At 40.2% G+C, this 26,369-nt stretch overlaps 1 protein-coding gene across 2 annotated transcripts in view; it reads left to right on the top strand.

Moving 5' to 3' along the window:
• Positions 1-26,369, top strand: part of PFDN1 (prefoldin subunit 1) — a 72,862-nt gene that overhangs the window by 30,979 nt on the left and 15,514 nt on the right. The window lies entirely within an intron of this gene.

Below are 26,369 nucleotides of genomic sequence, written 5' to 3'. Positions count from 1 at the left end.
TAAAACCAGGGGCTGGCAAGTGGCGTGGTGGTTAGAGGTGTTGGATTCTCACATGGCTGACTACGGTTCAAGTCCTGGACCTGGTGGCTTGCGTTCTCGCTTTCTCTTTCTCTATCTCTGTCTCTCTGGTCAAAATAATAATGAAAAATGGAATTAAATAAGTAAATTAACTCTTAAAAAAAACATATAGGGCCTGTATGTTCATACAGGTCCATGTATGTGCATGTCCACAGACCTGAGAGGAGAGGAGTAGAGGATATTGTGCCCCACTGAGAGGGGAGATTTCTCACTTTCCCTTTCTGTCTGTCTCTGGCAAGCACACGTAGGCATGTATGGCAAAAACCTAAGAACAAGAACAACCCAAACAAAGCCATTTCATGTAGATAAAACAAAAAATGATATTTTTGTAACTATAGGTAATTTATCTAAAAATTGTCATGATGAATAAATAGCAAGGTGTAGAGTGATAAGTGCATATAATTCTCCTTTTATGAAAACAAACAAAAATCAAAAGCAAGGTCTATGTATGAAGATTGAAAATGATATGTAAAGATATATATTAAATTGTTAACACTGATTACATTAAGGAAATTAGATAAGACATGGGGATAAGTTTTTTTTTTTTCCTTAAGATCTCTATGTTGAATAAATTGTAGCACGTATGACCTGATTTTTTGTAATTAAAAAAATAACAAGGTGGGGGGGCGCTGGCAGGTGGCATGGTGATTAAGGGCACTGGACTCCTGCATGGCTGACTGTGGTTTGAGTTCAGACCTGGCAGCTTGTTTTCTCACTTTCTCTTTCTCTCTGTCCCTTTTGGTCAAATTAAAATAAACAAATAAATAAGTAAACAAACAAACCCCATGGCATAGTGGTTAAGGGAACTGGATTCCACATGGTTGGCCACCTTTAGACTTCCTGCCCCCCAGGGATTGGAAAACACTGTGTGTGTATTTATATGTGCACATGAGTACAAAAAATCCCAGCAGGAGAAAGAAATGGAGAAGGTACTGTGTCCCATTGTGGGGTGCTTTCTCTCTCTCTACCTCTCTCTCTTTCTCTGGTGAGTGCATATGCCCTCTGGCGATTGAAAAAATAAAGAACTACTAAAAAATTATGAAGGTAAAATTACCATAGGTGATTTTTTTTTTTAATTTAATTTTATTTATTCATTCATTTATTTACTTTGACCAGAGAGAAGCAGAGAGAGAGAGGAAGTGAGAAAGCAAGCCACCAGGTCCGGGACTCGAACTATGGTTGGCTATGTGGGCGTGTCCAGCGCCTTAACCACCATGCCACTTGCTGACCCCGATAGATGATTTTTTTTAAAGAGGTCTTTTCCTTCAAGTGTGTGTGCTCGTTAGAGAGAGAGAGAGAATGAGAGAGGAAGTGAGAAATCAGCCCCGGGGGGATAGTTATACTGTAATCCCTTCTCCTCCGTTCTCCTCTCGGGATGTTGGGCACACATGCCCAGCCTGAATTCAAGCCACTGAGTCCAGGACTTGAACCATGGTTGGACATGTGGGAGTCCAGCAACATAACTGCTGTGCCATCTGCCGGCTTCATAGTTGATGGTTTTTAGCATACTGAGTCTGGTGAGTATTAGGAAATTTATTTTCTTAAAGTTTCTTTTGTGGAGTCTCAAATGCTAGAATTCTGATTGTTTTCATGTCATAGAAGTAAGACAGCTTGCTGTTAACTTTTATGAAATGCTGCTTACAGCAACAAAAAACTATAGGGTTTGGGACCAGTAGGTTGTATGGTGGTGAAGGTGCTAGACTCTTTCATGGCTGATGGTGGTTCAAGTCCTGAACTTGGAAGCTTCTTTCTCACTTTCTTTCTCTCTCTCGGACCTGGCAGCTTGCTTTTTCACTTTCCCTCTCTGTCTCTCTCTGGTGAACGCACATACCCTGTGGCAATTAAAGATAATAAATAAAATTAAATAAGTAATTCTTAAAAAAAAAACAAAACCATAGGGTTTAAACTCTAGCTTCTACCTTAAGAGGTTCTCTTTTTCTTTTTAGTCTTTCATTTTACATGTAGTTTATATTATGAAAGCAAGTGCATTACAAAATATAAAACAAATGATTAGAGTAAGAGTAAAAATGTGACTTGCCTCTCTTCCCCAAATATTTCCAAAGGTCATTGCTTTTATTTATTTATTTATTTATTTATTTATTTATTTATTTATTTTTAATTTAATTTCCATTTTATCACAGGTCTTTACAGTTTGCATTTCTTTTTCCAACACAAATACCATGCATGTAAGTCAAGACAAGGATATTTACTATATACATTATCATCAGCAAATAGCTTCTCATTTTTTGTCAATTAACAATACTTTTACCTGTCCTCTGCCCCCCTTCCATACTAAACTGTTTTTACTTATTTTTTTCACATTTTATTGATTCACAAAAGATCTTAAAAGTATGGACAAAGCTAGAATCTAGTGACAACAACACTGTAATTTTCTTTTGAAACATTTTTTCCCCCTCTTCATTCCCCCTTTTATAAAGAGAGGTCTAAACTAACTTATTTGCAAAAAAAAAAAAAAAAAAAAAAAAAAGTTAATCTCAGCTTGGTCTGTTATTAGCACAAAACCCCATAAAAATTCAATTTCTGATACAAGGCAACAGATACTATTGTATTATTGAACTTATGAAAATAACCATTCTTCCCCAAAATAAGAATGCTCACAAATATTTTCTAATTGGAAAGGGGCCAGGAAGGGAGAAAAGTTTATATTTCAATTTTAAACATTCTTTTTGTTTTTAAAAAATAACTGAACCCAACAACTAAAAAAAACCAAAAATCCTTAATTCTGGAAGACAAAGCATAGAAGAAAATCAGTAATGTATTAGAAAAAAATCAGAATTCTATTTCACCAATTCATTCTCATGTGATCTTTCTTCGGTTGAATTTGCAGTGTTACTGTGGTCTGACCTTTCCATTAACATTCAGCATTATTATTGATATTTCAGAACTTGTGCCTACCACTAAGTTGGCCTTTTCTTGGTCATTTTTTGTTTTCTGATTTGTCTGTCTTTAGTTTTCTTGGTATAGTACTCCCTTTGGAACTTCTCAAAGAGCTGGTCTGGTGTTGGTAAATTCTTTCAGCTTTTGTTTATCTGAGAATGTTTTTATCTTTTCTTTCCACATGAAGGATAATCTTGCTGGATACAGTATTTTGGGTCGAAATTGTTTTTCACTTAACACTTTGAATATATTTTCCCTTGCATTGTTTCCCACAGAGGTCCCATGTTAGCCTGATGGGATATCCTTTGAAATTAACTTGATGTTTTTCTCTTAACAATTTTAGTGTCTTATCGTCCATGAACTAATGACTGGCTTGAAAAATTGGTACATATAAGCTATGGACTACTACTCAGCCATAAGGAACAATGGGACCTTGTCGTTTGATACAAAATGGATGAATATAGAACATTTAATGTTAAGTGAATTAAACCAGAAAGACAAACACTGGGGCCAGCAGGTAGTATGGTGGTTAAGGGCGCTGGATGCTCCCATATGGCTGACTGTGGTTTGAGTTTTGAACCTGGTAGCTTGCTTTCTCACTTTCCCTCTCTCTTTCTGTGTGTTTGTCTCTCTGGTCAAATTTAAATGAATCAATGAATCAAGAAAATAATTATTAAAAAATAAAGGTTATCAGTGCCCTTAATAGTTTCTTCACCTTCTGGGATACCAATTATCCAGATGTTTGGGTGTCTCTGGTATCTAGTATTACTTGTATATTATTCTCATTTTTGGGAGTTATTTTCTCAGTTCTTTTGGTGAAATTTTCTAGGTCAGAAGTTCTATCTTTTACATCTGAGATTCCATCTTCTGCATGATCTAATCTGGTTTTAATACTTTTAAGGGAGGTTTTGATTTCCTGTATTACAGCCTTCATCTCTTAACAGTTCTTTACTATACTCTCCAATACTGTCCTAACCTGTATTTTTTTTAAGAATAGTTTTTTATTTAACTTTATTTATTTATTTATTTATTTTAATTTGACCAGAGAGGGACAGACACAGAGAGAGAGAGAAAGCAAGCCGCCAGGCCTGGGACTTGAACCATGGTCAGCCATGTGAGAGTCCAGTGCCCTTAACCACCACGTCACCTGTATTTTTACCAGTGTTGCCACTATTCTTCCTTCTCTTCCCCGAAGCAGTTCTATACTTTTCCACTGCAATACCCTTCTAGTTTTATTACTTCAGCCTGAAACATATATACATACATGCACACATCCACATGTGCACTCGTGCACACACACATCACTAATTGTAATGTTCATACTTTATGTTTCTTACTGATTTTTTGTCTTTAGTTATTAGAGATGTGATCAGTCTCTTTCTGTGATGGCACAGTTATGTATCCCAAATCTAAAAATCTGAAATTCTCCAACAGTTGAAAGTTTCTGAGCACAGATAGGACGCCACAAGTGAAAGATTTCACTCCTGACCTCATTTGATAGGTCAGAGTCAAAACACTGTAATACAGACCTATCGCAGTGGTGCAGATACAGGGTGCTGCTGTGTGAGGCTGGGGATACATGGGAGGCCCGGGTTTGGGACTCAGCTCAGCCTAAACAAGCCAAGTGTGATAGCATTTGCCTGTCATCCTAGCTAAGACTCTGGGGCTGGAGGATTGAGGCAGGGTGAGACCTTGTGAAACATCTGTTTTTCTCTTCCCCTCTTGTCTTCCCTCTTGTCATAAAAACCACAGTAACAAAATGTCATAATGTAAAAATACTGTATAAAATTATCTTTTTATTGTATGCATTAATCATATGTGGAACAAATTAATTTTAAATTTTGACTTGGGTCCAAATCTTGTATATATGCAAGTATTTCAAAACATCCAAAATCTGATCCATTTCTGGTTCCAACCATTTCTGATACGGGTTACTCACCTTGTATTTATCAGTTTCTCCTTAGTCTGTCAGTTTAGTTTGGTGGTGGTGGTGGGGTCAAATCTGTGAGGAGCTGCCCATAATGTTTACCAGTCTCAAAGAAAGTGCCTTGAGGACCAGTAGGGGAAGACAGGAGTTTATTACATAAACAGGACAGGATGCTCCATTAACAGCTGGGCAGAAAATGGTCTGTACCATCAGGGAGCTCAGGCTTAAATTAGATACATTAAGAACAAGACATTCGGGCTTGCAGGTGTTGTGGTTATGGTGCTGGGCTTCCACATGGTTGACTCCAGTTCAAGTCCCTGACCAGTGTCTTGCTTCCCTTTTTTTTTTAAAGAGAGTGTGCTCACCAGAGAAGCAGAAAGTGAGAAATCACCTTTCCCCAGGTGGATGACTATGCCATACTTCCTTCTCTTCTATTGTCTTCTCCAGATCTTGGACACACAGGCATACTTGCTCAGCATGAGTTTCAAGCTACTAGGTCCAGGACTCAGATCATCATCAACTACATGGAAGTCCAGCAACGTAACCATTACACCACCGCTAGTCCCAGCTTTCTCAATTTTCCTCTCTTTCTGTCACTTTCTGTTTATCTGTCTCACTCTGGTGAGTGTGTGTGCACCCTGTAGCAAAATTTAAAAATAATAATGGTGATAAAATTAAACCCTTTTATGGGGGGAGAGATTTTTGCTATAGGATGCATGGTTCCATGTAGTTGATGGCCACGCCTCAATCTCTTCTCCATTCTCCTCTAGGAACTTTGCGACATGCACATGCTCTGGACATGAATTTCATGCTGCCGGTCCAGGACTTGAGCCACCATAGACCATGTGACAATCCAGCACCTTAACCACCCCACCACCTGCTGGCTCCAAATAAATAATTCTTGAAAAAGAACAAAGCATTCATAAATCAATTAAAGATCAGTGCAGATTCCCTCTTGCCAAGATGAGGGTCTGGTTTGTACATAAATTGTTCGCTATAATTAGTATTACTTGTATATTATTCTCATTTTTGGGAGTTATTTTCTCAGTTCTTTTGGTGAAATTTTCTAGGTCAGAAGTTCTATCTTTTACATCTGAGATTCCATCTTCTGCATGATCTAATCTGGTTTTAATACTTTTAAGGGAGGTTTTGATTTCCTGTATTACAGCCTTCATCTCTTAACAGTTCTTTACTATACTCTCCAATACTGTCCTAACCTGTATTTTTTTTAAGAATAGTTTTTTATTTAACTTTATTTATTTATTTATTTATTTTAATTTGACCAGAGAGGGACAGACACAGAGAGAGAGAGAAAGCAAGCCGCCAGGCCTGGGACTTGAACCATGGTCAGCCATGTGAGAGTCCAGTGCCCTTAACCACCACGTCACCTGTATTTTTACCAGTGTTGCCACTATTCTTCCTTCTCTTCCCCGAAGCAGTTCTATACTTTTCCACTGCAATACCCTTCTAGTTTTATTACTTCAGCCTGAAACATATATACATACATGCACACATCCACATGTGCACTCGTGCACACACACATCACTAATTGTAATGTTCATACTTTATGTTTCTTACTGATTTTTTGTCTTTAGTTATTAGAGATGTGATCAGTCTCTTTCTGTGATGGCACAGTTATGTATCCCAAATCTAAAAATCTGAAATTCTCCAACAGTTGAAAGTTTCTGAGCACAGATAGGACGCCACAAGTGAAAGATTTCACTCCTGACCTCATTTGATAGGTCAGAGTCAAAACACTGTAATACAGACCTATCGCAGTGGTGCAGATACAGGGTGCTGCTGTGTGAGGCTGGGGATACATGGGAGGCCCGGGTTTGGGACTCAGCTCAGCCTAAACAAGCCAAGTGTGATAGCATTTGCCTGTCATCCTAGCTAAGACTCTGGGGCTGGAGGATTGAGGCAGGGTGAGACCTTGTGAAACATCTGTTTTTCTCTTCCCCTCTTGTCTTCCCTCTTGTCATAAAAACCACAGTAACAAAATGTCATAATGTAAAAATACTGTATAAAATTATCTTTTTATTGTATGCATTAATCATATGTGGAACAAATTAATTTTAAATTTTGACTTGGGTCCAAATCTTGTATATATGCAAGTATTTCAAAACATCCAAAATCTGATCCATTTCTGGTTCCAACCATTTCTGATACGGGTTACTCACCTTGTATTTATCAGTTTCTCCTTAGTCTGTCAGTTTAGTTTGGTGGTGGTGGTGGGGTCAAATCTGTGAGGAGCTGCCCATAATGTTTACCAGTCTCAAAGAAAGTGCCTTGAGGACCAGTAGGGGAAGACAGGAGTTTATTACATAAACAGGACAGGATGCTCCATTAACAGCTGGGCAGAAAATGGTCTGTACCATCAGGGAGCTCAGGCTTAAATTAGATACATTAAGAACAAGACATTCGGGCTTGCAGGTGTTGTGGTTATGGTGCTGGGCTTCCACATGGTTGACTCCAGTTCAAGCTTTCCTTTTTTTTTTAAAAAGAGTTTTTTTTTTTTTTTTTTTTTGCTTTAGAGCATGTGTGCTCACCAGAGAAGCAGAAAGTGAGAAATCACCTTTCCCCAGGTGGATGACTATGCCATACTTCCTTCTCTTCTATTGTCTTCTCCAGATCTTGGACACACAGGCATACTTGCTCAGCATGAGTTTCAAGCTACTAGGTCCAGGACTCAGATCATCATCAACTACATGGAAGTCCAGCAACGTAACCATTACACCACCGCTAGTCCCAGCTTTCTCAATTTTCCTCTCTTTCTGTCACTTTCTGTTTATCTGTCTCACTCTGGTGAGTGTGTGTGCACCCTGTAGCAAAATTTAAAAATAATAATGGTGATAAAATTAAACCCTTTTATGGGGGGAGAGATTTTTGCTATAGGATGCATGGTTCCATGTAGTTGATGGCCACGCCTCAATCTCTTCTCCATTCTCCTCTAGGAACTTTGCGACATGCACATGCTCTGGACATGAATTTCATGCTGCCGGTCCAGGACTTGAGCCACCATAGACCATGTGACAATCCAGCACCTTAACCACCACACCACCTGCTGGCTCCAAATAAATAATTCTTGAAAAAGAACAAAGCATTCATAAATCAATTAAAGATCAGTGCAGATTCCCTCTTGCCAAGATGAGGGTCTGGTTTGTACATAAATTGTTCGCTATAATTAAAAGTTAGCTTATCAGTTAACAGAATTAGCAGAGTATGTTTAGGGTTTAGTGCCCCTAATCTTGCGATGTTAAAGTGAGAGTGCGATGTGCATACTTCTGGAATGGCCTTGACAGCAGTGGACCAGTTTCCTGATGTGAAGGTAATGGTCACAAGATGTTTATGAGCCTCAGCTGTGGCTTGTAGCTGGGTCTCCAGGAAGAAAGGACTTTGAGGGAGGGAGGGAAAAAGAGAAGGGGGAGGGGGGTCAACAGGTGGTGTAGTGGTTAAGGGTGCTGGACTCCCACATGGCTGACCGTAGTTTGAGTCCCGGATCTGGCAGTTTGCTTTCTCACTTTCCCTTTCTCTCTCTCATACTCTGTCCCTTTCTTATCAAATTGAAATAAACAAATAAAGTTAAATAATTCTTAAAAAAAAAAAAAGGGAAGAAGAGAGCTCAGTGTATGCTGCCTGCTCACTGATGGGCAGTGATATTTAGAGACTGTCTCTTACTACTTTATATACAGTTTAGGGCTTTGTGTGTGTGCGTGCTATAGGCATGTGCATTCACCAGAGGGGGAGAGGGGGAGAGAGAGAGAAAGAGAGAGAGAGAAAAATTACCCCCTGGGGGTTGGCTGTGCCTTAATTCTTCTCTTCCATTTTCCTCTTAGGATTTTGGGCATGCATGTAAGTGTGCCTGGCATGTTTTCTAAGGCTCTGCGTTCGGGACTCAAATTGTGCAGTCGGCTAGGATCCAACTGCTTTAACCCTCTAACGTTTATTTGTTTTAATTTTAAAAGAGATTTTTACTACAGGGTGCATCTGCTCCCCGGAGAGAGAGACAGACCAAAAGTGAGAAATTATCCCCCAGTAGGGATGACCACACCACAATCCCTTCTTCTCCATTCTCCTCTTGGGATCTTAGGCAGGGACATACACACACATGCCCCTGGTGTCAGTTTGAAGTTCTGGGTCCAGGACTCGAACCACAGTCAAACCATGTAGTAGTCCAGTAATGTAACCATTATGCCATCTGCTGGTCTCCTAACGGAGGTATTTTTAAATCCTGATTTCTTTTAAGCTCTTTCCCAGTCCTGTTTATGTATACTTTTTCTATACCAGGCCCGTTTATGTATACTCTTTCTCTGTATCTCCATGATTGTCTTATTTTTTAGAAGAGGAAACAGACTCACAGAGGTTATGTAACTTACCTGAGGGTACAATTAGTAACTGCACACTCAGCTGTTTGAGAGCTGGCTCCCTTAACCTCCAGGCTACAGGGCTAACCTAGAATTAGGACTTTTATGAGTCTCATCCTTGTTTGTAAACAAATTTTTATTTAAAAATGTATAACATTACAGGGGCCAGCCTGTGGTATGGTGGTTAAGACAGGTGGATTCCACATAACTGATGGCAAGTTCTGGACCTGGCAGCTTGAAAAACATACCAGCTGTGTGTCACATGTGTGCCCAGAATCCCTATAGGAGGGAGAAATGGAGGAGAAGGGATTGCAGTGTAACCATGCCCCAAAGTGGGTGATTTCTTGCTCTCTCTTTCTCTCTAGCAAGTGAATGTACTTGTGACAAAACTGAAAAATAAATAAATAAAATATATAACATTGCTACAAAGAGAAAGAAGTGTGTTTTTGACAAAATTCAATTTTAAAATGGAGTTAAAAATTGATATACAGGGCCAGCCAGTAGTATGGATCCCACATGACAGACTGGGCAGTTGAAGTCCTACTTAAAAACCACACCAAGTACATGTGTTCCATGCCCAAAATCCCAAGAGGAGAATAGAGCAGAAAGCTTTGTGGTGTGGCCACCACAACCTCACAAGGGATTCTCTCTTACTTTCTCTGTGGTGAGCACAGCACCTTGTAACAAGTTTAAAAAAAAAAAAAGAAAGAAAGAAAGAAGGAAAAAGTTAGTAAATTGAGGCAATATACGTTTTCTGAAGAGAATTTCTGCTCTTTTTTGGAAGTCGGAAAAAAATAATTACTTAAGGGCAGCTGAGAAAACTTAGGTTCAGCATTCAGATGAACTAGAGCTCACTGTGTGATTTTATGAATCTGAACTATGGAGAACCCTGGAAGTTAACTGCCAGCTTTCAGTGATATACAGATGCTCCTTGACTCAAATGGGGATTATATCCAGATGGAGCCATAGTAAAGCTGGAAAAGTGTTAAGTTGAATCCATTTCATTTGAGATCACCTATATTTGAACACATTTTGGCCATCATTATGTTCTCTCCTTGTTCCAGTTAGTGGCCAAACAATAACTGCTTCAGACTCTTCTAGCTTCAGTCTAAAGTCCTTACTGTATTTGAGACACATGCATATACTGGTTAACCACTCTCCTTCCTCTATCTCCAACATGTTTGCCACTCCTTTCACCACCCTGGTTAGCTCAGCAGTGACAGAAAAAAAGTAAGGAAACCCCAGGACATTCTGGCCTGCTTAATGCCTCTTCTGACGTAGTATGTTGCAATCTCAGGATTGTTCTGAAAACCTATATAAAAGTCCTGACTTCCATAAAAGTGATAATTTTGGTTAGACAGTGGTTACAAAAATATGTAGAAAGAACAGTGGTGAGAGAACTGGACAGGAGGTGCCTATGACACTCTGCTGTTGGCTTAGTTCTGATACTTTGATGAGAACATGTTTTGGAGAAATTCCCGTGATTGAGGAAATTTTACTCTGCCCGTTGAGGATCATGTTTTCCATAGCATGGGTGGTGACTGGTTGGCACTTGGATGAATGTCCAGTTCTGCCCTAAGTACTTCATTTTTGAGTTGGTACTGTTGTGTATATTTTGGAAGCCCCCCCCCTTTTTTTTGAGTTTTTTTTTTCCTGTAGGGTGTGCGCTCACCAGAAAGACAGAGAGAGAAAGAGAGGAAGAAAGTGAAAAATCACTCCCCGGGGGGAATGGCCACGCCACAATCCCTTCTCCTCCATTCTCCTCTTGGGATCTTGGGCACGCATGCACATGCGCCCAGCATGAGGTTTTTTTTTTTTTTTTTTTTTTGAGAGTTTTTTTTTGCTATAGGGCACGTGCGCTCGCCAGACAGACAGAGACATAGAGACAGAAAGCGAGAAATCACCCCCCCGGGGGGATGGTCACGCCGCAATCCCTTCTCCTCCGTTCTCTCGGGATCTTGGGCACGCACGTACACTCGCCGGCACGAGCTCTAAGCCACTGGGTCCGGGACGCGAACCGCTGTCGACTACGTGGGAATCCAGCGACATAGCCATTACGCTAACTGCTGGTTCCCTGCCCAGCATGAGTTTTAAGCCACCAGGTCCGGGACTTGAACCGTTGTCTACTACATGGGAGTCCAGCGATATAGCTATTACGCTAACTGCTGGCCCCTAGAAGCCCCTCTTTGAAGGTGATAAATATCAAGTAGACTCGGTAGGCACTGACACTAACTTGTATTTTCAATGAAGAAAGGAGGGCAGATGAGAGGAAAGTGATAGAATGTTTGTTGAATATGAAATAAACAAGAAGTACAACCAGTGGTTCATCTGCTCGCATATCTTAAAATGTAGGCTCCATTTTTTAATGTGCCCATATGCAAACCATCTGTGATATTTTTCATTTCCTCAGTAGCAGTATTTTAGGTCTGGTGAAACTTGGATGTAAACAGTTCAAATAGATTAGTCATTTTAACTGGATACCCTTTCTTTGCAAAACGTGTATTACAAATATTTAACACATACATCTTGGATTTGATACATTCCCTCATGGTGCTTCTTCATTTATGATTGGGACAAAAGACAAGATAATTTGATTGCATTCTGGTAGTCCAGAGTTTAGCCAAATTTTTTATCTTGATTCAGCTATTGTTTTCTTCTGACTGTTTCAGGGTTGTTGACCTCAGCCTTCACTTTTACATGCTTTACATGCTTTGTACTGTTTTGTCTAATCTTAAGTACATGTTCTTAGCGTCTTCCCTTCCATGCTTTCCTTGAGTAATTTTCAAGATGCCTAGAGAGTGATTTTTTTTTGATGAGTTGAACTTTTCATATCTTTCGTATTATCTCATACCTCCTTGCTTTTGTAACTAATTGGTTACAAAAGAGAGGTTAATCAGTATACTTTTCTTTTTCCTAGACAGTTTCTCTGATCAGTCTTTATTCTCATGTCATAGGTCTCTCACCTGAAGTAATAGGTACTGGCCAGGGAAACCAGGTTGTCTGGTATATAATCCTGGAGATACCACACCTATGTCATTGTGCACACTACACATGTCAGCTCAAAAGAACAAGATCCAAAGGGCTGGCTGACATTTTTGAATCCTAAGTAGAGATTTTCAAGTCTGTTAAATTTTCAGCAGAGGTTGTATTACCCTAAATTCCTAATTTATGTTGATTTAGAAATTCTTGATTATAGCCCTTGTTGTACTTTTAAATTTTCTTATCTATAAAATGTAAATATTGCATTAGAAGCTCTCTAGGACCACTCTAGTCACTTCTGTAAAGTTTATCATTATGACGTCCGTCTTTTTCTGAATCACCACTTAGAGAATGAGAATGCTCCCTTAAAATAAAAGGATGGGGGACCAGCAGTTGGCATAATGGCTATGTCGCTGAACTCCCATGTAGTCGACTGTGGTTTGAGTCCTGGACCTAGTGGCTTAAACTCATACCAGGTGTTTGTATATGTGCATGCCCAAGATCCCGAGGGGAGAATAGAGAAGGGATTGCAGTGTAGCCATCCCACCTGGGGGGTGATTTCTCTCTTTCTGTTACTCTCTCTATTCTCTTTCTGGTGAGCACACGTGCCCTATAGCAAAAACCTCTCAAAAAAAAAAATAAAATAAAATAAAGTAAAAAGACGGTAGACCAGTCAGGTGGTGTGGTGATTAAGGAGGTTGGACCCACCGTGGCTGACTACGCAGTTGGAGTCTCGGACTCGGTGGGTTGAAAAACACACCAGTCATGTGTGCAAGCGTGCATACCCAAAATCCTTAGAGGAAAATAGAGGGGAAGGGATTGCAGAGTGGTCATCCCCCCTGGGGGGTGTTTTCTCATTTTCTACCTCCCCTTTAGTGAGTGCATATGCTCTGTAGCAAGATAATAAATAAATAAAAATAAAAATATGTAAGGAAGCAAACCCAAGTAAAGTTTCCTTTCATGTCCAAATCATTACTTTAATTTCAAAAGTTAACTGGAGTCTTTTTTTGGAAGGTAAAATAAAGCTATTAATAGTTGTCTACTGGGACCAGCAGGTGGCGTGGTGGTTGAAGGCACTGGATTTCCACATGGCTGACTGTGGTTCAAGTCCTGGACCTGGTGGCTTGCTTTTTCACTTTCTCTTTCTCTCTGTCTTTCTCTGATCAAACTGGAAAATGATAATGATGATAATAAATAAAGTTAAATAAAATAATTCTTTAAAAAGAATAGTTGTCTACCTATAGCTTTGCCATTTAAAATGTAATATAAGGTGATGGCATCTTCTTTTTAAAAAATTATTTTATTGGGACCAGCAGTTAGCGTAATGGCCATGTCGCTGGACTCCCATGTAGTCGACTGCGGTCTGTGTCCTGGACCTGGTGGCTTAAACCTCATGCCGGGCACGTGTGCGTGCGTGCCCAAGATCCCGAGAGGAGAAAGGAGGAGAAGGGATTGCAGTGTGGCCATTCCCCCTGGGGGGTGATTTCTCACTTTCTGTCTCTCTGTCTCTCTCTGTCTGTCTGGCGAGCGCATGCACCCCATAGCAAGAAACCTCTCAAAAAATTATTTTATTTAGCTATTTATTTATTTTTTATTTAATTTGACCAGAGAGGGACAGAGTGAGAGACAGAGACAGAGAGAGAGGGAGGGAAGAATAGAGGGAGAGAGAAAGTGAGAGAGCAAGCTGCCAGGTCTGGGACTCAAACCATGGTCGGCCATGTGAGAGTCCAGCGTTCTTAACCACCACGTCACCTGCCAGTCCCAGCATCTTCTTTTATATAGTTGTAGCAGTCACTAAAATCACAGAAATGTGCATAAAAGATGGCTTGAAGGTAGTTTATATTAGGTGTCACCAGTTTGAAAGCTATAGACATTTGGATAGAGCTGTGTTAATAACTAGTGTAAATTAACATATCCAGGAGATAATTTTATTCATTTTTAATATTTATTCTATATTGTCCTATAAAATACATGATATTTACATAGTGGAATACATATTCCCATATTCTAAAAATGTTTGTAAATGATTAGATTTGTTAAATGTACATGGACATTTTTATAAATTAAATTCAATTTTATAGATTTTATAAAAGGCATTTTTACGATTGGGGGGGTGCTGTAGCCCTGTAGCTCACTGGAGAGAGAGAGAGAGAGGGAGAGAGAGAGAGAGAGAGAGAGAAGGAAAGTGAGAACTCATCCCCTGGGGGGTGGCCACGACTGCAGTCCCCTCTCCATTCTCCTTTTAGGACTTTGGACACATGTCCGACATGTTTTTTAAGTCACTGGGTTTGGGACTCAAACTGCTCAGTAAGCCATGTGGGATCCAGTGCTTTAACCAGCATGCTATCTGCTGGCCCATGAATTTTAATCTACTAGTGAAGTTATACTACTTTCTTAGGGCTTTACCATTTTTATTTTATCTTAAGATAAAGCAAGTAAGATTTTTATTGTTGTTGCTACATCTCATTTATAAATAGAATGGTTAGGGATCATGCTATTGCAAATTGTGACTAATTGGAAGACTTTCTCCCATCCATTTTCTCTTGCTTTCAAACAAATGTCTTATCTGCCATCAGCATAATAAAAATACTGAATTCCATCACTATTCACGAAGCCATTCTTTAGGGTATGTAATCTTCTTGTGAGAGAATTTTTCCAGAATGGACACAGATCCATTGTACTACTAACTTTAGTGTAAAACAATTTAGTTCATTTAATTCTGCTTTTGTTTTTAAGAAAACACATGTGTGGGTGGAACAGTACTCCAGGTCAGGAAGCATTATCGGTTTCCATTGATGTTTTATGTGTACTGTTTTTACATGAGACGCTAAAGGCTCAAACTGTGTGATACTAGAAAGACATGGAAAATGATTCTTTCTTAGGGTTGGAGGAAGTGATGACTAGTGTTTTTTTGCTAGTGGTATCTGATAATCCCCCCACCCTTTAGTTATTCTAGGCATGTTTAGTTGTCAGGCGTTGTCGGACTAAATTGCTAAAAATAACAAATAGGGGGAGGCTGTTTTAGGCCAGCTCTTGCTACTGTCTGTAATCTGTTTAATTTAGTTCCTAAGAAGAAAGAGCAAAAGAGACATGGTGCCATTTTAATTGAATGGATTTTTTGTTTAAAGTGCTGACAAGAGCATTATTATTACTCTTTTCCTAAACCCCATGGGGCTCACTATCTATAGTCACTTACAGTGTGGAGCCAGAGCCTCAAGGAGCTTGCTTCCATTCAGTGTTGTACTGGAGATTAACCAGGCAATCCTGGTCTTTTGCTTCTTTAACGTTGCTTGTGACAGTGGAAATGTATAGTTAGCTGTGAGTGAGAGAAAAGATGGTGATTAGAAATGGGAGAGTTACTGTTTGAGTAAAGAATCTTTGTATTTAGTACTGTCTCCTCTAAAGAAGCGTTCAGAGATGGGTTGTTTGATAAATTATTACCACAAGTGAAGTACACCTGCTTTAATTTTAACCCACACTACCAGCATGAAGTTCACTTTGCTTTGGTTCTTGATCTCTCTGTATCCTAATAATAGACATAAATTTCTGCAGAGATAGTAGTCTGGTACTTGTTTGTAAAGATGTAGAAGATCATTGAAGGAACGATTTAAATACTTTTACTATATCCTGCTGTTTATTTACTAGTGGTGGAGTGTGTAAAAACTAAAAGTAAATTTTCAGTTACATTTCTGGTATTCTGTGTTCTGTGCTGACTCACCTGAGGGCTTACTGGTTTTTATATTTTTTTTAAAGTTTGCTGTAGAGTACATGTGCTTGCAGGGGAAAGAAAGAGAAAGCGAAAAAGCGGGAAAGAGAGAAAACATCGCCCCCCCCACCCCCGGGAAATGGCTGAACCCCCCAGCAGGGATGGCCATACCCCAATTCCTTTTTTTTCCGTTTTCCTCTCAGGATTTTGGACACACATGCACACAGGCCTGGTGTGTTTTCAAGTCACTGGGTCTAGGACTCAAACCGCATGGTAGGCCATATGTGATTCAGCTGCCTTAAACACCACGTCATAGGCTGGCCCTGGTTTTCGTATTCTTTTTCCTTTCTTTTTTTCCCCCTGGTTTTTATATTCTAAAGTTGCTTATTTATCTTTGTATCCTGAAGTCTCATCCAAAATCCTTTCCTTTTTGCAATTTTTTTTTCCTGTTAGGGTGAGAGAGTCGTGGGAATGAAGCCATGGAATTGTTTTAGGAAAGCCTACATTAATGAAAGTCATGGTAGTCACCTAAAGCTTTGTGAATGCTTACTTTTAGGCATTTCTTAAGTCATCAACCTGTATTTTATTTTATTTTATTTTATTTTATTTTATTTTAATTTATTACAGAGTGTGTGCACTCACCAGAGAGAGGGGAGAAAGTGAGAAGGCACCCTCCAAAAGGGGGATGGCATGTGCAATTCCTTCTCTTCCCTTCTCTTGGGATTCTGAGCACATGTACATGCTAGGCATGTTCTTCAAGCCTCCAGGTTCAGGACTCAGAACTGTACAGTGGGCCTTGAAGGCTCCAGCCACTTCAACTACCACACCACTGACTGGCCCTCTGGTGTTTTTTTTTTTTTTTTTTTTTTTTGTTAGGGGTTTTGTGTGTTTTCTAGAGAGAGAGATAAGAAAGCAAGTCCCCTCCTTCCCCCAATAGGGAATGGGCATGCTGCAATCCCTTCTCTTCCATCTCTCTTTCCTTTTGGCATTTTAAGCACATACACATATGTGCTTGGTGTGTCTTTCAAGCTGCTGGATCCTGGGACTCAAACCACATGGTTGGCCATGTGGCATCCTTTTGCCTTAATCACCAGGCCACAGATCTGGCCTGCCTTCCTAGTTTAATGAAAGGGTGTTTGTTGCATTATCCAGGTGAGAGAAGATGACTGCTTGAACCAGAATGTTGGCAGTGGAGGTGGTCATACTCTGAATATGTTTTAAGGTAGAACCAAGATAATTGTAGGAGTTAAAGAGGGGAGTCAAAAAAGCCTGAAGTTTTGGCCCCATGGTTAAGGAATCATATCTTCTTCCACCCACATATATCATTTATGTATATCCTTTGGAGAGCGATGGGTTCATAGAAGAGCAGGCATTTCACTTGGACTTTGAAAGCCAGTTAGGATTTGCTCAAGGGTACTGACGCAGAGAAAAAGGTGTTTCAGATCAAAGATATTATGAACAAAAGTCTAGAAGCGGAGCAGCGATTGGAATGGCAGGTCGGAGTGGGAAATGAGGCTGGAAAGGTCTAAGCAAAAGGAGTTAAAGCTAAAATCAATGAAATCAGCATTGCTTCTATTTACTTTGTCTAAGTACTGCATGCCCTGGGCAACTAGCTATTCCCAGTGCTAACACTACTCTATTCTATATGGTTTCCATTCAGCATTCTGTGTATACTGGACTCCACAGAGATTGTGCTGCTGTAAAAGTTTATAGGAACAAATGTGCTATTGGTAATTCATAGATGTGTCCTAATCAGTTTTCAGTGTGAGAACAATTTTAAAAGCAAATTAAAACTTAGAAAAAACAAATTGAGAAAGTTTGGTTTGGCCATTTTATTCTTGAAATACTATTAGACACCCAAGTAAAGATGTTGAGTAAATAGTTGAATGTGTTAGGTCATTGGGAAAGTCATAATATTTTTCTTTCTTTCTTTTTTTTTTTTTTTTGAACTTTTTGCTTTAGGGTACTTGTCCTCACTGGAGACAGAGACAAACAGAGCAGGAAAGTAAGAAATCATCCCCCAGAGGGGATGGCCAAACTGCAATTCCTTCTCCTCTATTCTCCTCCTGGAATCTTGGGCATGCATACACGCATCCTGCATGATTTTCAAGCCACCGGGTCCAGGACTCAAACTGCAGGTCATGTGGGAGTCCAGCAACATAACCACTATGCCATCTGCTGGCCCCTTTTCTACACAAAAGTACATCCTGACTTTCCCAACGACCCAATAGGAATCTGGAACCCTAGTGAAATACTGGGTTGTTGGAAAAGTCATGCATTTTTGCATAGAGAAACAAAAATACACCATGGCATTTTTGATGACACAATAAGATAGATTGTGTTTGGCCAGTTTGTAGATGGGATTTCAAGTCATAGAACTGGATTATGTCAACTAAGGGAGAAGAGTAGCTAGAAGAATGGAAAAGGTTTATGAACTGAGCCCTGGTGGGTCACTGCAGTGAGATAGAAAGTACTACAAAGATAGAGCAGAGTGCAGTGTGAGCCCAGAGAACTGAGTGAATACCCACATGGCACACCTCTCTTGAGAGGGGCCACACTGAAGGTTGGGACCACCTCCTTCCATGATTAGGGGACTGCTTTTTAATGGGCTGTTTAAGCCAATACCTTTGTGATGGCAGCAAGGGGCTGTTGGTTTTGTGTGTGTGTGTGTGTGTTTGTGTGTGTGTGTTTGTGTGTGTGTGTGTGTGTGTGTTGTTGTTTTTAATGAAAGAGATTATATTTTTAAAAAGCATGCAACTGTCTCCCTTCCCACAGGAGGGTTAGTATTGGGGGAAGAGAGGAAGATCATTATTTTTGACAGGGTGTCACTATGTCATGATTCTCCTACTCCATCCTCCTAGTCACCTAGGACCACAGATATGTGACACCATGCCTGACCTATTTTGATTAGTTCAGGAACTAAACCTGGGCCTTCCATGAGGCCTCAGCCACTACACAGAGGCACCCTCCTTGCCTTGTGGCTGACCAGGGACTGTCGGTTTTGTTTGATCTCAGATGCAGGTGCTTTGTGACCATTCCTTTCTGGAACTGTACCTGGAGCTGGCCAGGCCTGGTCGGCTGAGGGAAGTAGGTTTGTTCTGCTTGGGAGTGATTATAGAAGGTAGAAGCTGGCATCACATGCAAGCCACACACTGCCCGTGGGGACCAAACTGCAGGGAGAGAGTGGCTGGCCATACACAGTCCATTTAGAATATAGGCAGTAAGGAACCCTGCCATGCACCTGTGGTACCTTGAGTAAAATTTGAGAAAGGTGAGTACTTATATAGGTAAAAGCAAACATGCATACTAGTTTTGAACTCGTTTGGCATGTTAGAAGTTTCCTGAAGGGAATAAATAATACCTTTACACACTCACACATATGCACACACACTTCCCACCCTCTTTGAAATCCAAATATGTACTAAGAAATGTTTTAACCTTTAGAATATTTTTCCAGTTCTTTTTGAAGATTCTTAGCAAGTAGTAGACACTGCTTTTCTTTGCTCTCATGTGTGTAACATAATGTCCTGGTTAATAATTAAGAATGTGAACTCTGGAATCTGAAGAATATGTATTCAAGCTCTGGCTTTTCCACTTATTACCATCTTGGGTAAATTACTTGGTGTTTCTAAGTATGGGATGTAGGGAGACAATAACTTTTTTATCTCCTACCTAAGATTAGAACCAGTTGAAAGTTGGGCAGATGGATATAAAAATTTCACCTTTTATAGGTTTACCTTTATTACTAATAGAGATTATGTTGAAGGATTTGACTTAGGTATGCACCAGTAATGGGTTTCTGTTGATCCAGAGTTAGGCATACAAATTAGATGAACTTATTATACAAGTATCTGGAGGTGTGAGACAACCACAGGTCTCTCTCTGCAGAGGCAGGCAGATCCTGTCTGTCAAACTTCAAAGGAAAATGAGTACCTTCTGCAAGCAAGCAGCTACGGGTAGAATGGTAGGGACTGAGCCATTTCTTCTTACAGACGCATCAATCATAAAACCACTAGTCTTCTTTTTTTTTTTCCCAAAGATATTTTATTCAAAATTCTCCATCTAGGAGAAAAGATATTTAACGATGTTTATACATGCTTTAATAACTTATTTCACTGTACAACTTACATTCTATATAACAGTATAATAAACCAACACAAGTAACTAATCAGCACTTAAATAACCCAACATGTGAAAAGCTCTGAGCGTGGGACACTATGGGAGGTATCCACCCATTTTTTCATGACTGAGCTACAGTGCATCAGTTATCCAGTTCAGTATTTGTCTAAAAATTAAGATAAAACCACTAGTCTTCTTGAGACTAGATTGAGGCGGCCAGGACTATAACTAATAAAACTGGAGATGAGGAGGATAAGCATTTCTTCTTTACTAAAAAGCACTTGCCTTATGGGGCTGGCAGGTGGTATGGTGGTTAAGGGTGCTGGACTCCCACATGGCCAACCACAGTTTGGGTTCTGGACCTAGTGGCTTGCTCTCTCACTTTCTCTCTCTCTTGCTCTGTCCCTCTCTGGTCAAATTGAAAGAAAGAAAGAAAGTTAAATAAAACAGTTCTTTAAAAAAAAAAGTACTTGCCTTGTAACATAATATATACAACTCTCTTCTTCCTATGCTTGGCACAAATGAATGCTCACTAAATGCAGGATTTTATTTGGTTGATGTTCAGTAGCTGTTTACTGAGATTGAGCATATTGTCATCAAGTGCTTATAAGATAAAAGGTTATTTATTGTGACCAACACAATAGTTACGTCACTGGACCCCTGCGTAGTCAACTGCGGTTCAAGTCCCAGACCCAGCGGCTTAAAAGTCATAACAGGTACGTGTGCATGCGTTCCCAAGATTCTGAGAGGAGAATGGAAAAGAAGGAACTGTGCCATGACCATCCCCCCAGGGGGTGATTTCTTGCTTGTGCTTTGTCTTTCTAATGCTCTACTGCAAAAATCTTTCTTAAAAAAGAAAAAGGTTATTTGTTTATTAAATTTGTTGGAGAATGCGTGTGCAAGTCAGATAGAGAGAGAGACAAAAAGAGAGAGAGAAATCACCCCCTCATAGGGAATAGTCCTGCCACAATCCCTTTTCTTCCTCTTGGGATATTGGGCACATGCCCAGTATATTTTTCAAGCTACCAGATCCAGGACTTGAATCATGCTGTTAGCTGTGTAGGATCTAGCTAACCTAATTACAACACCATGGGCTGGCCCAAAGATTTTTTTTTTTTAAATGTTGGAGAGGATTTTTTTTGCTATAGGGTGCGTGCGCTTGCCAAAAAGACAGAGATAGACAGAGAGACAGAAAGCGAGAAATCACCCCCCCTCGGGGGGATGGCCACGCTGCAATCCCTCCTCCTCCATTCTCCTCTCGGGATCTTGGGCACGCACGCACACACACCCAGCATGAGTTTTAAGTCACCGGATCCGGGATGGGTACTGCGGTCGACTACGTGGGAGTCCAGTGACATAGCCATTACGTTAACTGCTGGTCCCTCAAAGATTTTTTTAATACAGGAAAAAGGTAAAGGTATGTATGTGTACAAAAGATAATTTAATGAACACCTGTGTGGTCACAATCAGAATTAACAAATGTTACTGGGTAGTAGTATTTATACTACTCTGATTTTTGGTTTTTATAGAAATAAAATAATACTGGTCTGACTTTGGGGCCTGGTGATTAAGGCAGCCAGATCCCACATGGCTAACTGTTCAGTTCAAGTCCTAAACCGGGTGGGTTGAGAAGTATACCAGGTGTATGTGAATGTGTGCCCAGGTCCAAAAGGAAGGAGATGGAAGAAAAGGGATCAGGTGTGACCATTCCTTGTGGGGTGAGAGTGTTTTCTTTCTTTCTTTCTTTCTTTCTGGTGAGCACATGCATCCTCTAGAACAAGGGGGAAAAAGAACAGTACTAGTGATATTGAAGTCTTCTTTTTAACCTCTCTCCTACCCCATTCCAATGTCATTCCCATTCACCAGAGATAACTATTAAGGACTTTGTTGCTGTCTTTCCATCCGTGTTTTATGTGCATATTGTATTCAGTAAATGACATGTCATTTGTATCTTTCAGTAACTTGTTTTTGTCATTCAACAGTAAGTTTTTGAGCTTTATCCATACCAATAAATACATGTAGCCATTTTAACTGCTGTGGGATATCCCACAAGAGCATTAATTGTCTATATTTTATTTGAAAGACCACTGTTTATAACTTCAATATACACCATGTAAGTGTGGCCAAAGTATCTGCTGATTCTTTCCATGTGAAGCAAAAATACCAGACTTCAAAAAGTTAATGGGGGGGAACCAGCAGTTAGCGTAATGGCTATGTTGCTGGACTCCCACGTAGTCGACCGCGGTTCGTGTCCCGGACCCGGTGGCTTAAAATTCACACCAGGCACGTGTGCGTGCGTGCCCAAGATCCCGAGAGGAGAATGGAGGAGAAGGGATTGTGGCGTGACCATCCCCCCTGGGGGTTGATTTCTCGTTTTCTGTCTCTATGTCTCTCTCTGTCTGTCTGGCGAGCGCACACGCCCTACAGTGAAAATCTCTCAAAATCTCTCAAAAAAAAAAAAAAGTTAATGGGAAAATGGAATTAAAGTAAATATTTATCCTGGTGCAAAATATTTTCGATATCCATGCATAGTGTTTCCATAATATGTATTTTATGGACTTTTTAAAGACCACCTTGTATAGCCATTGGTTAGATAAGGTGGCAGCATGTCAATAATATCTGCTACTCTTATTTCCTCATAACCATTGGTTCTCGGAAGCCATCTCATGAACTTGGTGGCCTCTGCCCATGTTTTAGAAATGGAGAACTTAACTAGAAGCATCATGGAGAAAGAGCTCAGAGTGGGAACCTAGGATTCCAGGTTTTTGACTCCAAGCACTCTATCACCCTATCATTCATTTTTACCCCGAAAGAAGTGGAAATTCTTTTTTTTTTTTTTTTTTTTGAGAGGTTTTTGCCATAGGGCGCATGTGCTTGCCAGAAAGACAGACAAAAAGCGAGAAATCACCCCCAAAAGGGGGTGGCCACACCACAGTCCCTTCTCCATTCTCCTCTTGGGATCTTGGGCAGGCATGCACACGTGCCTGGCATGAGTTTAAGCCAGTGGGTCCAGGACTCGAACTGAAGTCGACTACATGGGAGTCCAGTGACATAGCCATTACACCAACTGCTGATCCTGTGAAGTGGAAATTCTTATGCCATGCTTGGATACTCTGAATAAGTGGACTTTCTGATATTCACAGTCTTTCTCTTATGAAATGATAAACCCCCTAAATACCAGCTCTTTGAGTAAAGCAATTTTAAGTGTTTTCCAAGTGGCCTGGCATCTGTAAATTGAAGAAAGGGCAAACGAAAACCACCCCTGAATCATGTTTGCAAAGAGTAGTGTGCCAAGGACTCTTATTACCCCAGTGTCATTATAAATTTAATTGGTGTTATGTCAGCTACTTAGATCAGAGCTAATAGCATATTAAACTCCATTCTGTTTACATCCGTTCCCTGGTAACTTGGTGGGTGTGGAGTTGGGGACAAGTGGCAGCTGTGACGTTTGTCTGTAGGGTGATTTCATCATGGTCTGAGTCCTGCATCACCCTGGGGAGGTATCACTGGGTGATGTGGACCTGACCTCTAAATGCCCCTTCGAACACTCAAGAGTTCTGAACAAAGATCCTGGGTTGCTTGTCTGACCTAGAAGTTTAGCTTAGAAAAGATTGTTTTCCTGGATGATACTGACATGAGTTTTTCTTCTCTCTCTCTCAATGAAGATATAGTACAGGTTTTTGACAAGCTTTATAAATAGCCCTTTGATATTAGAGCATGTTTGTAATTCAGCAATTCTGCCCTCTGCTGACCCATAAAGATCAACCGAGGAGGTGCCCATGAGTCATGCATCAGTGATTGCCCTGGCTTTGAGCTCTTGCTTGTTTTCACTGTCTCCAAGTCCTTTTATGGGTTTCCGGTCACCATATCTCTATTTTTTTAGTTGTATAAATACGTTCCTCGATTGGAAAGTAGTAATGTGATCACATAGAAGTTTCCTTGCCCTTGTTTGTTCATTGATTCTCCCACGGTACCATATTAACTCATTCATCTAAATGCCTAGTGCTTCTGCTTACATTAAAGTTAATTTTCAGAAATTAATATGTTGGTTTATTTTGCTCTGGCAGTTTATGTATGTATTTATTACCCTCAAGTCTTTGAGTGGAGTGCAGGCTGATTTGCTGTGAAAATTATTTAGGAACTGGCCTTGACATGTGTGTTTCCAAATACAGAGCATTGGTGACCTCCCCTCATGGTGCATCATTTTAAGAATAGGAATTATTTCTTTAAATTGAGGAAAATTCACATAATATAAAATTCACATTGTTACATAACTATCACCATTGTCAACTCTAGAACATTTCATCACCCCCCCCACCCCCCAAAAAATACCCTACCCATTAAGCAGTCACTGTCCACTCCCTCTTCCTTTAGCACCTGGCAACCATTAATCTATAATATTTTCAGTCTCTGTAGATTTGCCTGTTCTGGATAGTCATGTTATAGGTCATACATTGTGTGACTTTTTGTGTTTTACCTTCTTTCACTGAATTTAATGTTTTTACATGTTGTGACATGTATCAGTACATCATTTCTTTTTATGTCAATAATATTGTATAGATATACCATACATTTTGTTTATCCATTCATAGTTGATGGACGTTTAGGTTGTTGACTATTATGAATAATGCTGATATGAACATTTATAAGCGTTTGTTTGAATATCTGTTCTTACTTATCTTGGATAGTACATACTAAAGAGTGAAATTGCTAGGTCATATGATAATTTTATCTTTTAACTTCTTGAGTAGCTGCCAACCTCTTTTCCACAGCAGCTGCACCATTCTACATGACCATCAACAATATATATTGGTTCCAGTTTCTCTATATTCTTACCAGTACTGGTTTTGATTATAGCCTTCCTAGTGGATGGAAAATGGTGCCTGTTTGTGGGTTTTTGTTAGTGAGTTTGTTGAGGCAGGGTTATGTATTTTTAGACAGGGCCTAGCTATGTCGTGATTGTCTTGTCTCAGCTTCAGAAATAGCTGAAACTTAGGTGCATGCTACTGTGCCTAGCTATTTTTTTTATTTTGTTTTCCTTTTTTTTTTTTTTGGAGAGGTTTTTGCTATAGGGCACATGCGCTTGCCAGAAAGAGAGACAGAAAACAAGAAATCACCCCCCAGGGGGATAGCCATGCTGCAGTCCATTCTCTATTCTCCTCTCAGGATATTGGGCATGCACACACATGTGCCTGGTGTGAGTTTAAGCCAGCGGGTCCAGGACTCGAACCATAGTCGACTACATGGGAGTCCAGTGACATAGCCATTACTCCAACTGCTGGTCCCTTGTTTTCTTAATTTTATTTTTTCCTAGATTTTGCTTTAGAGTGTGAGCATCCACTAGAGAGAGATGAAAGAGAAATCATCCCCCTCCCCCCAGGGGGGGCAGTGGTCATGCCACAGTACCTTCTCCATTTTCCTCTCAGAATTTTAGGTACTCATGCACACGTCCCTGGATATTTTTCAAGCTATGGGATCCAGAACTTGAAATGCAGAGTTGGCCTTGTGGAATCCAGTGCCCCAACCATCATGCCACCTGCTGGCCGATGCCTGGCTTTTGTTTATTAAGTTTCATTTCCTGGCTCACCCATGTGGCTTCACCCGCCAAGCAGCAGCATCTAGCATGTGCTACCATAGCTAGGCCTCATTGTGATATTTGCATTTTCATGGTTAATGATTTTGAACAACTTTTTGTATGGTTATTGGCCATTGATGTATCTTCTGTGGGAAAATATCTATACAAATACTTTGCTCATTTTTAATTTGGCTATTTATCTTTTTTTTTTTTTTTTTTAAGTTAATTTCTTCCATGAGAGAGGCCCCAACAGTGTCCTCATGCCATGATCCACACTCGGTCTCAAGTAGCCTGGAAGATAGGCATGCACATACATGCCTGACTTGCTTGGGGAGGTCCTGGGACATGGATCTACAAGAGAAAGGTCCTAGGTTAATGTCTTAGGAACTCCCTGAGCGTACCTGGCAGCATGTGCATACAAATTATCTGGGCCGACTGAGACTGAGGATGTATTGTGACATGAGGTTCCCATTCTGAGTGCTTCTTTCTCTCTCTCTTTTCACAGGAGAAATAAATGAATAAACTTTTTTAAAAATTTCTTTTATTTTATTTAACTTCATTATTCATTCATTTATTTCATTTCAACCAGAGAGAAACAGAGTATGAGAGAGAGAGAGAGAGGGAAAGTGAGAAAGCAACCTGCCAGGTCTGGGACTCGAACTGTGGTGTGCCATGTGGGACTCCAGTGCCTTAACCACCACACCACCTGCTGGCCCCTAACCT

The sequence above is a fragment of the Tupaia chinensis genome, unplaced genomic scaffold, assembly GCF_000334495.1.
Source record: "Tupaia chinensis unplaced genomic scaffold, TupChi_1.0 Scaffold000484_1, whole genome shotgun sequence".
Classification (NCBI taxonomy): domain Eukaryota; kingdom Metazoa; phylum Chordata; class Mammalia; order Scandentia; family Tupaiidae; genus Tupaia; species Tupaia belangeri.
This window is presented reverse-complemented; position numbering and strand designations above follow the sequence as displayed.